This window comes from Ochotona curzoniae, unplaced genomic scaffold, assembly GCF_017591425.1.
Source record: "Ochotona curzoniae isolate NIBS_2020 unplaced genomic scaffold, NIBS_Ocur_1.0 scaffold_4683, whole genome shotgun sequence".
NCBI lineage: Eukaryota > Metazoa > Chordata > Mammalia > Lagomorpha > Ochotonidae > Ochotona > Ochotona curzoniae.
Genome location: NW_024467121.1, coordinates 24,163,836 through 24,177,044, shown reverse-complemented (window position 1 = coordinate 24,177,044; position 13,209 = coordinate 24,163,836).

Here is a 13,209-nt window from a genome sequence, read left to right as displayed (position 1 = left end):
GCTATGTCACAGAAGGCTGAAGAGGGAGGACTGTCATTCTCTCCAGGTAGTGGCAGAATCCCTTACCAGGATGTTTGTCAGTGAAGGGTTTGGACTTCCTGTCCACCTGACATGTCTGCATCCTACTCTTCCTACTGGGATCTGTCACAGGAGGCTTTCTTGGGGAGGCAGGACACCCATCTCCATGCAGAGGTTGCCAGGGGCATCATCTGATGCTGACATTCAGATGACAGAAGTGTTGGAATTAGCAAGAATTTTAAAGCAGCCATCAAATGTCTTCATAAACAGTCACAAAGCTTGGAACAAAGGAGCCTAATAGTTGTAACAAACACAGGAACAGCCAATGAATATTTTATAACTCCACAGCATCCAAATATGAAACATAATAGAGAAGTTCTACAGTATAATGCAAGAAAATAAAGGAGAGTTAAAAAACATGAAATTTAAAGAATACATAACCAACCTGAACAACAAGAAAAACCTTAAGTATTAGGTCACTGTGATGCTGATGGCTGGATGCACAGAGCTGTCGGTGGGATTACAGAACTCAGAAATAAAACCTTTTAATGGGTGGATGATACTTTTCAACAACCAACAGGGGGTGGAATAATTGCATATACAATACATTTTAAGAAAAAAGAAAATGAATCTTAACATAAATCTCACAGCTTACACAAAATAGTAACTTAAAATGGGTCATGGGCTATAATATGTGAAATTATGAAATTTCAGGGAAAAATTCTTCAGAATCTAGGGCTAAGCAAAGAATTCTTAGACTTGACATCAAAAGCATGATCCAAAAAAGGAAAAATTGGTAAGATGGAGTTTAGTAAAAGTTTTACTCTGTGAAGATTTTAAGTTGATAAAAAGCCAACTAGACAGTGGAAGAAAATATTTTCAAATCATATATCCAACAAAAGACTACCATTCCATCAAAAAAAATCATGAAAACACAAATTAGAAATAAGCATGGTGCGAGCAAAAATTTCACTGAAAATGATACAGATGGCAAAAACTTTTGAAAATAGGGCCCGGCGTGGTGGCCTAGCACCTAAAGTCCTCGCCTTGAACTTCCCGGGATCCCACACAGGCATTAATTCTAATCCTGGCAGCCCTGCTCCCCATCCAGCTCCCTGTCTGTGGCCTGGGAAAGCAGTCAGGACGGCCCAAAGCCTTGGGACCCTGCACCCGCGTGGGAGACCTGGAAGAGCTCCTAGCTCCTGGCTTTGGATCAGCTCAGCTCCAGCCATTGTGCTCACTTGGGGAGTGAATCATCAGATGGAAGACCTTCTTCTCTGTCTCTCCTCCTCTCTATATATCTGGCTTTACAATAAAAATAAATCTTTTTAAAAACTTTTGAAAATATGTTTAGCAATAGTAATCATTAGTAAAAGGAAAATTTAAACCACCACCTGCATATCTATCACTGTGACTGAAATGAAAATGTGGTATCAAGGATGTGGAGAAACTGATCATTCATGTAAAATGTTAGAACCACTATGGAAAAAGGAGTGGTTTCTCTTTAAAAAGTTTATGTAATCTCAAAATGGCCCGGCAATTGTATTCTTGAGCATTTATACCAAAGAAACTTTTAAATAATGGCTAATAACCAGAGAAATAAACAACAAACCACAAGGTGACAGGTTGCAGGGCCTTCATCTGTGGCACAAATGGCTAAAATTGCCATCTGTGGCACTAGAGTCTCACATGGGTGCTTGTTCACATCCTGGCTGTACTTTTGATCCAGCTCCCTACTAATACCTTGGAAAACAACAGGAGGACGGCCTAAGTCCTTGGGCTGCTCACACGCTCCTGGGAGACCTGGATAAAGCTGCTGGCTCCTGGCTGCTGGCTTTGGCTTGGCCTGTCCCCAGCTCCCCAACTGTTGTGGCCATTTTGAGAATAAACCAGTGAGTAGAATTCAGTCTCTCAGTTTCTTTCTTTTCTTTCTTTCTTTCCTTCTCTCCCACTCCCTCTTCTTTTCCTCTCCTTCCTTCCCTTCCTCCCTCCCTCCCTATCTCTCTGTAACCCTCCCTTTCAAATAAAATAAGTCTTTAAAAATGATGTCAAGTTGCAATCACTGGTTTGGAAAAAATGAAGATGTCCTTTCAAGTATGCTGATCATGGTGAGGAAAACTGACATAGTTACTTTTGAAAACAATTTGGCTTTTTTCTTTTAGTTAAACATTTGTATACCTTTCAATTCTACTGTTCCATTTTGGATTTATATCCAAAACAAACTCTTGAACATGGACATGAGGTGACAGATTTAAAAAGATGTATAACAACAAAATTCTTACCTCAAAATGGACAAATGAACTGTGAGATAAGTCACAAAGTGAAATGGGATATGGCAAAAATAATGATAACTACCTGAAAGAAAGATTCTCAGTAAAAATATTGACTGAGAAAAGCAAGTACTCAGAACACCATTTATAAGCTTTTTATGAATGTCTCTAAAAAAATCAAAGTCTGGTCTTTGGAGATGTATATTTATATGTTACTTTCATTTATTCTAATTTTTCATGAAAGAATCAACACTATTTAGGATATTGATGGGTAGATAGAATGATGTAATATTTGATTAATATAGTTTTTTTAATATTCTAGCTCTTGGATTGAGTTCATAGGTATTTATATTTAATTAAAACATTTTACATAGGTAACATGAAAGCAATTTATGGATAAAATAAGATGACAATATGACATGACATGAGAAAGGCTACTGATTCATCCATATTATACTTCTGAGGTATAGTTAGAAAAAATGAACTCTGGCAAACAATTGCCTTTGGCTAAGCCAATTTCCATGGATACATCACAGCTAGCTTTCAAAGATTTTTTTGTTTGTTTTCTGACAAGTTTTTTAAGATAAAATATTTAGCAACACTTTTTAAGAAAAGCCATATTTTTCTGGTTGAACACACGGACACCTTGGCAGTGGGAGGTGAGTTGAGGTATCTTGATGAAAGTTCTGGTGGTTTCTGTCCTTTTCCTGAGAGGTCTGACAGCCTTGGAGTGAGCTGCTGCTTTTCTCAGCTTTGTCTTTCCACATTTGGCTGCATCTGTTGCCATGGCCTTGCATTCTTTTATGAAATTGTTACAGGGTCTGCCACATATATCTTGCTGAGCATGTCTTCATCAGTATTTTGCCAAAAGTTCTTTTTCAGTTGACATCTTCACAGACAATATCATTACAAATTTGGTAACATAAGACCAAGCAAACAAGTGCATTATTCATACCCACGCCTTCCAGCCATCTGTAATAGAAAGAGCCAGGTTAACCCAAGTCTCTCCGCCAGCTGTTAAGGATGCCTGCTGAGCACATTAAAATGCATCCTATACAAGCGTCATTTAGCACTTGTCTTCTTTCAGCATAGCAGCCATTGAGGTACAAAGCCAGCCCAAGCAGCTCCATCTAATGATCTCCCTTCATGGAGAGGATCAAATCCAGAGAGGACTTGGGTAGAACCTTCCACACACTTTTTAATTTTTTTCAGTTTTATTTTTAATTATTCATTTGTTTGAAAGCAATTACAGAAAGAGAGAGAGAGAAATCTTCCACCCTCTGCTTCACTCCCCAAAATTGCTACAAAAGTTAAAGTTGAGCTGATCTGAACTCAGAAGTCAGGAGCTTCCTCCAGGTGTCCCGCATTGGTGCAGGTGCTCAGGACTTGCACCATCTTCTTCTTTCCCAGGTTCATTAATACGAACTTGGATGCGGAGTGGAGCAGCCAGGACTTGAACTGGAGCCCTTATGGGATGTCGGTACCACAGGTCATCGATGACTTTATGTATTATACCACAGCAGCAGTATTTCCATACATTTTCAATTGTTTATTGAATGACTGCTCATTGTATCATCCTAATCATGATTCAACTTTTTTCAGTTGCAGTGTTTTATTCAAAATTGACATCACTAGTTGATACATCTTTGGGTTTCATGAAGATAATGCTGTGGGCTTTCTCATGGCACATTGTTCTTTATGTCTCTACCAAAATTTAAAACAATACTTTGGATAAACATCTAAATGCATGCTCTGCTTTGGGATCAGCTGCCACTACGACCACAGTCGATTCTCCAGTGGTGCCTGAGCCTTGCTCCCAACTGCATCAGGTGTCCTTGAGGTTTGCTCTGCTACAATGATGAGCCAGCCCCTCAGCTCAAGTCCACACTTCTAATTACCTGCCTCAGTCAAAATGTTGTGTCCCTATTTGAGAATTTTGAAAGTCGTTTACCACTTGAAATATGAATGGGAACACTTGTGGATGATCCCTCTGAGGAGACTAGGACTCAAGGTATGACGACCACACCAAGAAAGATCAGGACACAGGGGATGCAAGGTGAGTGAAGCAATGCACCCTTTATTGATCTCAGCAGGTTTCCTAGGCAACCACAGACAGTCCCTCTAAAGATAGCAAACAAGGAAATGAAGCAACAATCACCATAGTGGCAAAGCAGTAAACATGTTTTTTCAGGAATGGATTCTAACAATCAAACCAATTAACTGAGGAAAGGGATACACTCGGTTACAAACAACTAATGAGGAAGGAGGCACAGGGAGGTGCTGCTCATCCCCAGTCCCACCCAGGAAGCCTGCCTCCTGCTAGCACTCTCAGTGGGCTGGGAGCGTACAGGTTTTGGGGTTCTTGGGCATCCAATGGGCTGGTTCAGGGGTGCACTTCCACAGACACTAATATACGGGAAAAGCAAAATTTGAGCCTAAGAGTCCTTTTATGGTTTTGGCAACATCATTGCAATAGGAAATAGATTAAAATGCCATCATAAGCTGGTCCACTAAACACCTTATCATTTTCAAGGCAAGAAAGTTAGGCTGATTGATGGTAGTTTATGACTTTTATATAATTATGAGGGTACATCAAAAAGTTCATAAAAAAAATGGGCCCGGCGCGGTGGCGCAAGTGGTTAAAGGTCCTCACCTTGCACGCCCAGGATCCCATATGGGCGCCGGTTCTAATCCCAGCAGCCCCGCTTCCCTTCCAGCTCCCTGCCTGTGGCCTGGGAAAGCAGTCGAGGACGGCCCAAAGCTTTGGGACCCTGCACCCGCGCGGGAGACCCGGAAGAGGCTCCTGGCTTCGGATTGGCATAGTATCGACCCGTTGCGCTCACTTGGGGAGTGAATCATTGGACGGAAGATCTTCCTCTCTGTCTCTCCTCTCTGTATATCCGCCTTTCCAATGAAAAAAATAATAAAAATAAATCTTTAAAAAAAAAGTTCATAAAAATGGAATTAAATTTATTTTGGTGGAAAAATTTTTGGAAGACTATGGTCTTTATGATGTACATTTTAAATAAGCTCTTTAAAAACCCTTTCATATAAGCTTTAAAATTTGTTTTTAAATAAACAAATACACAATAAAAAAGTCAACACTAAAAAAAAATCTTCATTTTTTAATATGTGGTTTAAAGTGCATTAAAACAAGCAAAATTTAGACTTGCCCTTGGCCAGCCTCCACTGTCCCTAGAATTCTGATGCTGTGGCTCCTCCTTCCTGAAATGGCAGGCTGCCCTGTGGAACATCATTTGTCCTCATAAGTCTTTTGTTCCCAACAGGATTAAAAGCTCCAAATTTGCTGATAATTCAAAATTTTTCATTCCTTTGCTCCTCATGAATTATCCAACGAATTTAACTAGTGATCAGTCTATTTCCACATGCCTGTTTCAAATATTTTAATATTGTAAGAATTCAGATTTGCATTTCTCAAAACTGTCAGGTAAAATTCTGTAAGACTATGCATCGCATCTGTCCAGTTACTTTTAGTTACCCTTGGCTAAACCAATATGAGTTATGTAATATCAACAATCACTTTAGCACTACATGTACTTTTAAAAACACATCTTGAAAAAAATGAAACAGGAATTCCCAAAAGGAAAAAAAAAAGATTTTTAGAAGTCTGCACAGATCTGAAAAATGTACCTGACTATATAATGCATGTTTAATTCTGATACATTTTATTTTTCTTTTTATAAATAAAATGACCTTTGCAATGATCTATAGAGATCACTCTTCAAAACAATGAAACCCTTCTTGGTAAATCAAACTGACTGTACCATATACTCATTGCATTAGCCATCTGTTGCTATGGAACTGAATTATCACAAACTTAGCATCTTCCAGCACTACAATTTATTAACTCACAAATTCAGGGAATGAGAAATCTGGTCATGGCACAGCTTGGTCTCCTGCTGCAGGGTCCTGCAAACTGTACTGAAGGTAGCTGCAAGGGCTGTGGTCTCATCACAGAGTCTGGACAACAGCCATATTATTACCTTTGTCTCCCTGAGAGAAAATGGCTAAAACCCAACTTCTGCTGTCCCCCAGCAAACTACTCATTTATCTTCCTCAGTACTGCTAATGGCATCTCAACCCTCTAGCAGAGTAAAAATCTTAAAGTCATCCTTGACTCCTCTGTCCCTGTCATATCCCACATCCCACCTGATGGCAAGGCCAAGTGATGCTGCCCTCAGAACACACCCACTACCTGGGCCATACCCCATCATCTCTGTCAGATCTAAGCCACCATCCATCTTGAGTAGAATATTGCAATAGTATGATAACTATTATATTAACTATAAACTAACTTTTTAATTGTAATGGTTAAGAATTTTATTATCAAAAGTATCACATCTCTTATGAAAATCCAAATGTTACAGTAAGTTGTAAACACTTCACTTGAGAAAGCCGATACTTCTTCCCTTCCAAGATTTCTCCCCTCCTTCCTCCCCCAGTCCCCCAGAGGTCTGGTGTTGAAAGCACCCTGCCCACACAGAGTGGCTGGGGTCTCTGTAGGTGTAAGGCAAGGTGAAGGCTGCCTGCCCACTGGCCTCTCCCCCCAGTTGCAGCCAAGAGGAGAATGTAAACCCCAGTGCAGGTGGACAGACGTTTACACCTGGCTTCTACCCTAATGGAAGGAACCAGCATCCCAGGCAAGAGGATCCCACTCCTAGTGCTGAGATGGACAGGCTTGTGGGGAGAATGACAAGTACTCTGAAGTCTCCCCTCATTGGAGTGAACGCCTGATCTCTACTTTGAAAAGTGAAATATTGTAACAGTCACACACAAAGAGAGAAGACAGTGAAACTCACAGTATCATCTTGTCCAAAGAAAAGAAGTCCGGCCCACTGCAGCACCAGGGATCACATTTGCCATACAGTCACCACCCCTACCATGGTTATAACTGAATACAAAATTAGATAAAGAAAAACATGCCAGATAGTACAATAAACAAGTGAATGAAATAAGCTGCCAACCATATGGAATTTAACAAGATAGTGCGCCCTGCCTGGGCTGGCTCCGGGCTCCTGCAGGGGTGTAACAACAGGCGCAATGCACTGACTGGGAAAAGCCAGGCCGCTGGCATCTCTCATTTGCAACATTGTCAGGGCTGTGGGGGCTTGGGAACTCTCACTGGGCCCACCCTCACACAAGCATTGCCCAAGGAAACGTGGGGCTGACCCACACACAGAGTCACAGTCCTGTCGATGCCACTCCACAAGCCCACCTTCAACTCTTGCCTTGCAGTCATGCGTGCAAGCTCTCTAGTCACAGAGGTGGTCCTACTCAGGGAGTGATCAACTCCTGATTGACTGGGAGTAGAGAAAACAACATTCAAAGAATGTCCCAAACTACCCAGGTTCCTTCCTAACGAAGCTGCTGCCTAGAGCTCAAAGTGGTAACACCAGAGGGCTACCTCGCTTCTCAGCCTTCTTGTACCAGCCCCATGGACATTGAGCTGTGAGATGGTTGGCGAAAGAGAAATGGCAACTTCCTCTAGTATCAGCTCCCAGCTCCTCCTCTTCAGACAGCCGGGTGCTTACCCCAGAGCATACCTCTTGGTGAGTTTAAGACAGAGGTAGAAGTAGGACTCTAGGTGCACACACCTTAGCCAGGCTGCTGCTTTTCTGTTTTGGAATGGTTGTCATTGAGTGGACACTTCCACACTTACCTCTTTCCTTAATGCATAGAAACCCTAACACTGTTCAGATGGCTTGGGCTTTCAGATCAGCTCCTTTCACTTTTTTTTTTCTTTGAAAAGAAAATGTTTTTCTCTTTTATTTAAGAAGATGTCCTCACTGAACACACAGATGATTACCAGTCACAGGCAACTGATGGGAGACAGAGGCTCCAATACAACTCATTACATTTAGAACCATTACTGAGATGCCAATTGCTTGTCAACAACATATTCTCGACCATAGGGAGAAACTTCTTTGTAGTCCCTGCTTCAGACAAGAATTACATCTTTCTCCAAGTCCAAAGGCCAGTTGCAACTACAAATTTTGTTTCCTGTTTACCAGACTTAATCCTCTGACACTGTGTACCCTTTAACTCAACAATCTGCTCGGTCTGGGTTCCAAAGGCAGTTGGAAGGAAGCATCAATGGACTTGTTCGGTTCTATTTGCCCAAGTCCAGAATCCATAGGAAAGTTCTGTCTGAGTCTTGATCCCTAAACTTTGCTGTTGCTGGAGCCAGTACTGATGCACAGTCCCACTCCCTCAGGTTGGGTAGTGCTGTGAATTGGAAACCACAGGTACCCTGGAGGCCTGAGAAGCAGCTGACTGCCCAGCATCAGCCACACTGATGGTCCATAAGTCCAATGGCAATGACACCCTAGAGTTGTGAGGAAAGGAGGTGAAACTCAGAGTTCCTCTGCTGGACTGAGAAACTGAGTCTGAGGGACCGTGCAGGGTTCGGCTGGCAGCACCGGAGGAGCAGCGCCTCCTTGGCACAGCGTCCCTACCGCTGCATGCAGAAAACTATAACTTTAATCTGTTCTTAATCCAGGGCTCCAGAGTGATCTTCAGCTTTACTCTCAATCTTCCCCTCTTTCACAGATCAAACGCAAGTTTTCATGAAGCCAACAATGTCCCACATTTGTTCTGTCTCACCTGTTCCACTGCTTCATTATTACACAGACTACATAGGTTTCCAAGTCATACACAACCCACCACAGCCCATTCCTGCGTGAGGGCCCTTTCACTGGGAGTGCCTCTCTCTAGAGATCTCCTTCAGAAAACTCCATGAATTTCCTCACTCCTCCCTTGTGGCTTTTCCAGATGCAAACTTCCACGTTCTCTAGGTCTTCCACCATCACATTTAAAATTGTATCAATACTACGCCTCTGCAGTCCTTTCTACATTCCTTGCTTTGCTTGCAAAGGTCCTATCCCATGTATTTTATTCATTCAAAGCTCATCTTATTATGTGCCTTCCTCATAATCTAAGTAAGTTAATATGACCTAGGATTATAGTAATATAGTTAGTGATAAATTGTTGAATTCTTGATGTATATTGAGAAACTGCTGACCAAACTTGTTGATGGGACAGAGACTGAGTACAAAAGTAAGAATGGAATGAAAGATGACCACAAGATGACCACCTGATTTTCATGTGGATTATTTTAAGATTTCTTTTCTCATTTTTAAAAAATTCTTATTAATTCCATTGCATTGTGTGACACAGTTTCATGGGCTCTGGGATTGCCCCAACCCTTTCCTGTGCCCTCCCCCCCATGGTGGATTCCTCCACCTTGTTGCAGTATTACAGTTCAAATTAAGTCAAGATTCTTTCTTTGCATACATATATCAAGAATGGAGTCCAGCATCTTATTGTCCAGAGAAGTTCAACGGTTTCTTCGGGAGACCATCTCTGGTCTGAAGGTAGAGCTGGCAGAATATCATCTCGATCAACTGAAGCCCCAACACAACATCAACAACAATTTACAACATTATGGAATTAATTGGCATGGTATTGAGTAACCAATATACTAAAAAATGCAAGTTCTTAGCCACATCCTATGACTACTTCATTGACATTTCAATTTTAATTTATACACAGAACTGGCTGCTATATACCTTAAAATGGCTATAGGGTACTATTCAGCTGTCTTGTGTCTATTTTCATTTTAGTATTTAGCAGTTTATAGTGTTGAAGCATAATTTTGCTGAACTTGGCAGATTTTAGGATAGTCTAAACTGGCTTATAACTCTAACAAGGCATATGTCAACAGCTGAGGTGCAGAACAGTTTTAGGTGGGGTGTGCAAAGAAATCTTCAATACCCTAGTGAGGAGTGGCTAATCTTTGTGTCCTTTCTATTAAGGTATATGTGGATCCACACTGACCTGGTTCTAAGTTTTCCTTGTTGTTCTCTATCTATTCTAAGTTTTGTTTGCTTTTTCTTGGGGGAGGGGGGGTGCTCCGGAGCGACCTGATGGTCATTGTAAGAGAGGGTGGGGATCCAAAGTTGGAACTGAGTAAGGATCAGATAAAGCCCCTCTCCCTAGTCCCAAACGAAGTTTACTGTTCTTCTGTTTCTGCGGACCACTCAGGGCACCAACCAAACCACCAAAACAAACCGCTCAAGAAATGGGCATGGGAAATGGGCAGACATTTCACAAAGGAACAAATCCAAATGGCAAACATGAAAAAATGCTCAAGTTCCTTGGCAATAAGGGAAATCCAAATAAAGACCACAATGAGGTATCACCTAATGCCAGTAAGGATGGCTCACAAACAAAAAACCATTAATATCACTTGCTGGTGAGGATGTGGGGAAAAGGGAACCCTACTCCACTCTTGGTGGGACTGCAGGCTTGTACAGCCTCTATGGAAATCAGTATGGAGAACACTCAAACAACTGAAAATCTGCATACCATATGATCCAGCAATAACACTTCTAGAAACATATCCAAAACTCCTGCTAGACGAGAAACCAACATACACCCCTACGTTCATAGCAGCACAATCAGCAATTCCAAAAACATGGAAGCAACCGAAATGCCCATCAACAGAAGACTGGATAAGAAAACCATGGTTCATTTACTCCATGGAATACCTCTCAGCTATTTAAAAAATGAAATGTAGTTTTTTGTGGCCAAATGGGCCCAACTGGAATCCATTATGCAAAAGGAAATGAGTCAAACCCAAAAAGTTAGATACCACATGTTTGCCTTAATTCAAAATGAAATGATGTAAATCCGAAAAACAGTACCTGTAAACTGTAATATCATTCCAACCCCTAACTGCCTGTATCTCATACAATAAGATATTGTGATGTAACCAATGAATGTACAATCAATGTGAGTCAGACCGCTTAGGATCTACATCAAAGAATTGTAAAACCTAATATACAACACCCTAAGCTACTCAAAAAGGGGGTGGGAGAGCAGAGAAATCTTTCATCTCCTTAGAAGGTGTGAGAAACACGTGAAGTATAATCTATCGGGAACATAACAGGTAACTCACAGACAACAGACTTGAATCAGCATCAGACAATAGTAAAACTACAAAGTCATATAGAGGGAATCAAGACTGAACCTGACAACTTCTTAACAGGAGGTCATAGGCACAGAGCAGGGTGCGGGGAACCCCAGCGTGGAGCAGATGGACAGGAGGAGGCTTGTATCCCAACTCTGAAGACTCTCGGATCCTCACCAAAGACTATCAGTATGGGCACCAAGGAGTACATCCCAACTGCCAAGGAGACAATGGCGAACTGGAGTGCCTTTGGAAACAGAACTCTGAGGTCACCTACTCCCATTTGGATCTACCACATGGGATGCAAGAATCCCAAATCTTTTCTCATTTTTAGTTTTGTTATCCAATGTAGTTTTTAGGTATAATTTTTAGATAGTTTTTAATTTATTTACATAGTTTTCTATATTTTGTTTATATACTTTATAATTTTAGATACACTTTTTAGATATAGCTTTTATTATGTTATCCCACATAGTTTTTAGACTTAATTCTAACATAACGACATTCACTTTCTCCCTTCCCTTCTCCCTTTCATTGCTTTCTCTTTTCATTTTTTTTTCTTTTTGCAGTGTATTTTTAATTTGACAAGAGATTAACAAGAAGTCAATGACAAAAGTAAGTCATTAAACTATGAAGTTTAAAAAGAAAGTATTATTTTTTAAAAAAGATAAGAGTGTATAATTGTGTCTCCCACATTCATAAGTTGTAGAATAAGAAAAAGGACAGATTTAACATTGACATTGGCTAAGCTGGAACTTGCTGAAATCATTAGTAAATGATATTTCATTGACATGATGGCTTGGGTCGAAACGCTAGAGACAAGTGAGACAGAAATATGAAAAAAAATCAACCATTTATTACAAAAAGTTTTGCTGAAAGATGAGCATAAGATGGGATGGTAGATGGGAAAATATGAGATTGGGGAACTTTTCTTAATGGGGAGTGTGAAGGAAATTGCAGAAGCAAAAATCTTTAAATTGAAAGGGTAAATGGCATCCAAAGACAGTGGTGGGACTGATTCTGGCTAGAAGCAGGTGTTGCCTCCTGGCATAGCAGGTTTGGGCTTAAACCACGAAGGTATACATACAGAAGGCTGCTGGGGTGTTCCAAAAACAAAACAAAGGAGTTCTCATCTGATGATTCTATTTTGAGAACTGAAGGAGAGGCTTGGAGACAAGAGAAGGAGAGGTACAAGGCAGTAAGACAAGAGAGATATGGTGCGATTATTGTGTCAGCGTTGAATATCCATAGTGAATTCATGCTAATAGGCAAAAAATAGGCCTATTTGTCCAGTTTTTGTGATCATCTCCTATTTAACTGGAACAAAGAAAAACAGGCATTGCTGCACTGTAGTGTTTAGTAGGGGTAAGATGTGAAGCAAGGAGGTGAGGCGGTGGTGGGAATCAGGGTGATAACAACGGACTGGGAGGCTCTATGCATGAAAGATGTCTTGAGCATCGTTCTAGGGGCTGTGGGCAGAGTAAAAAAATTGGCAGAGCATAGAACATTTGATGCTAAAATAATAATTTAAAATTTTTTTCATGATTCAGTTCCATAGGCACAGGGATTCTCCCTTCCACATTCTACTCCCCCCTGACGTTTTCCTCCATATTATTACAGTAGCATAGTCCTTCAGCAGCAGTCACAAGCCCAATATTCTGCTGTTTAAGGTATCATGGCATCGTAGGCATAGACAATGGTAGGAAATCTAGTCTCCTATTGTCAAGGTACATTTAAAAGTTTCATTGAGTCTTCGTTTTATTTGGGAATAGAGATGTTCACTGAAGCATATCTTCACTTCCCAATATACTGAGTACTGTTCCTTGGAATAGATATACCACAGTTGATCTGTGAGAATGCATGTATATACATGTTTACCTGTGTACCTGCATGTTTTGTATTTTGTATGAAGGTTGCCTTTTGCCAGAG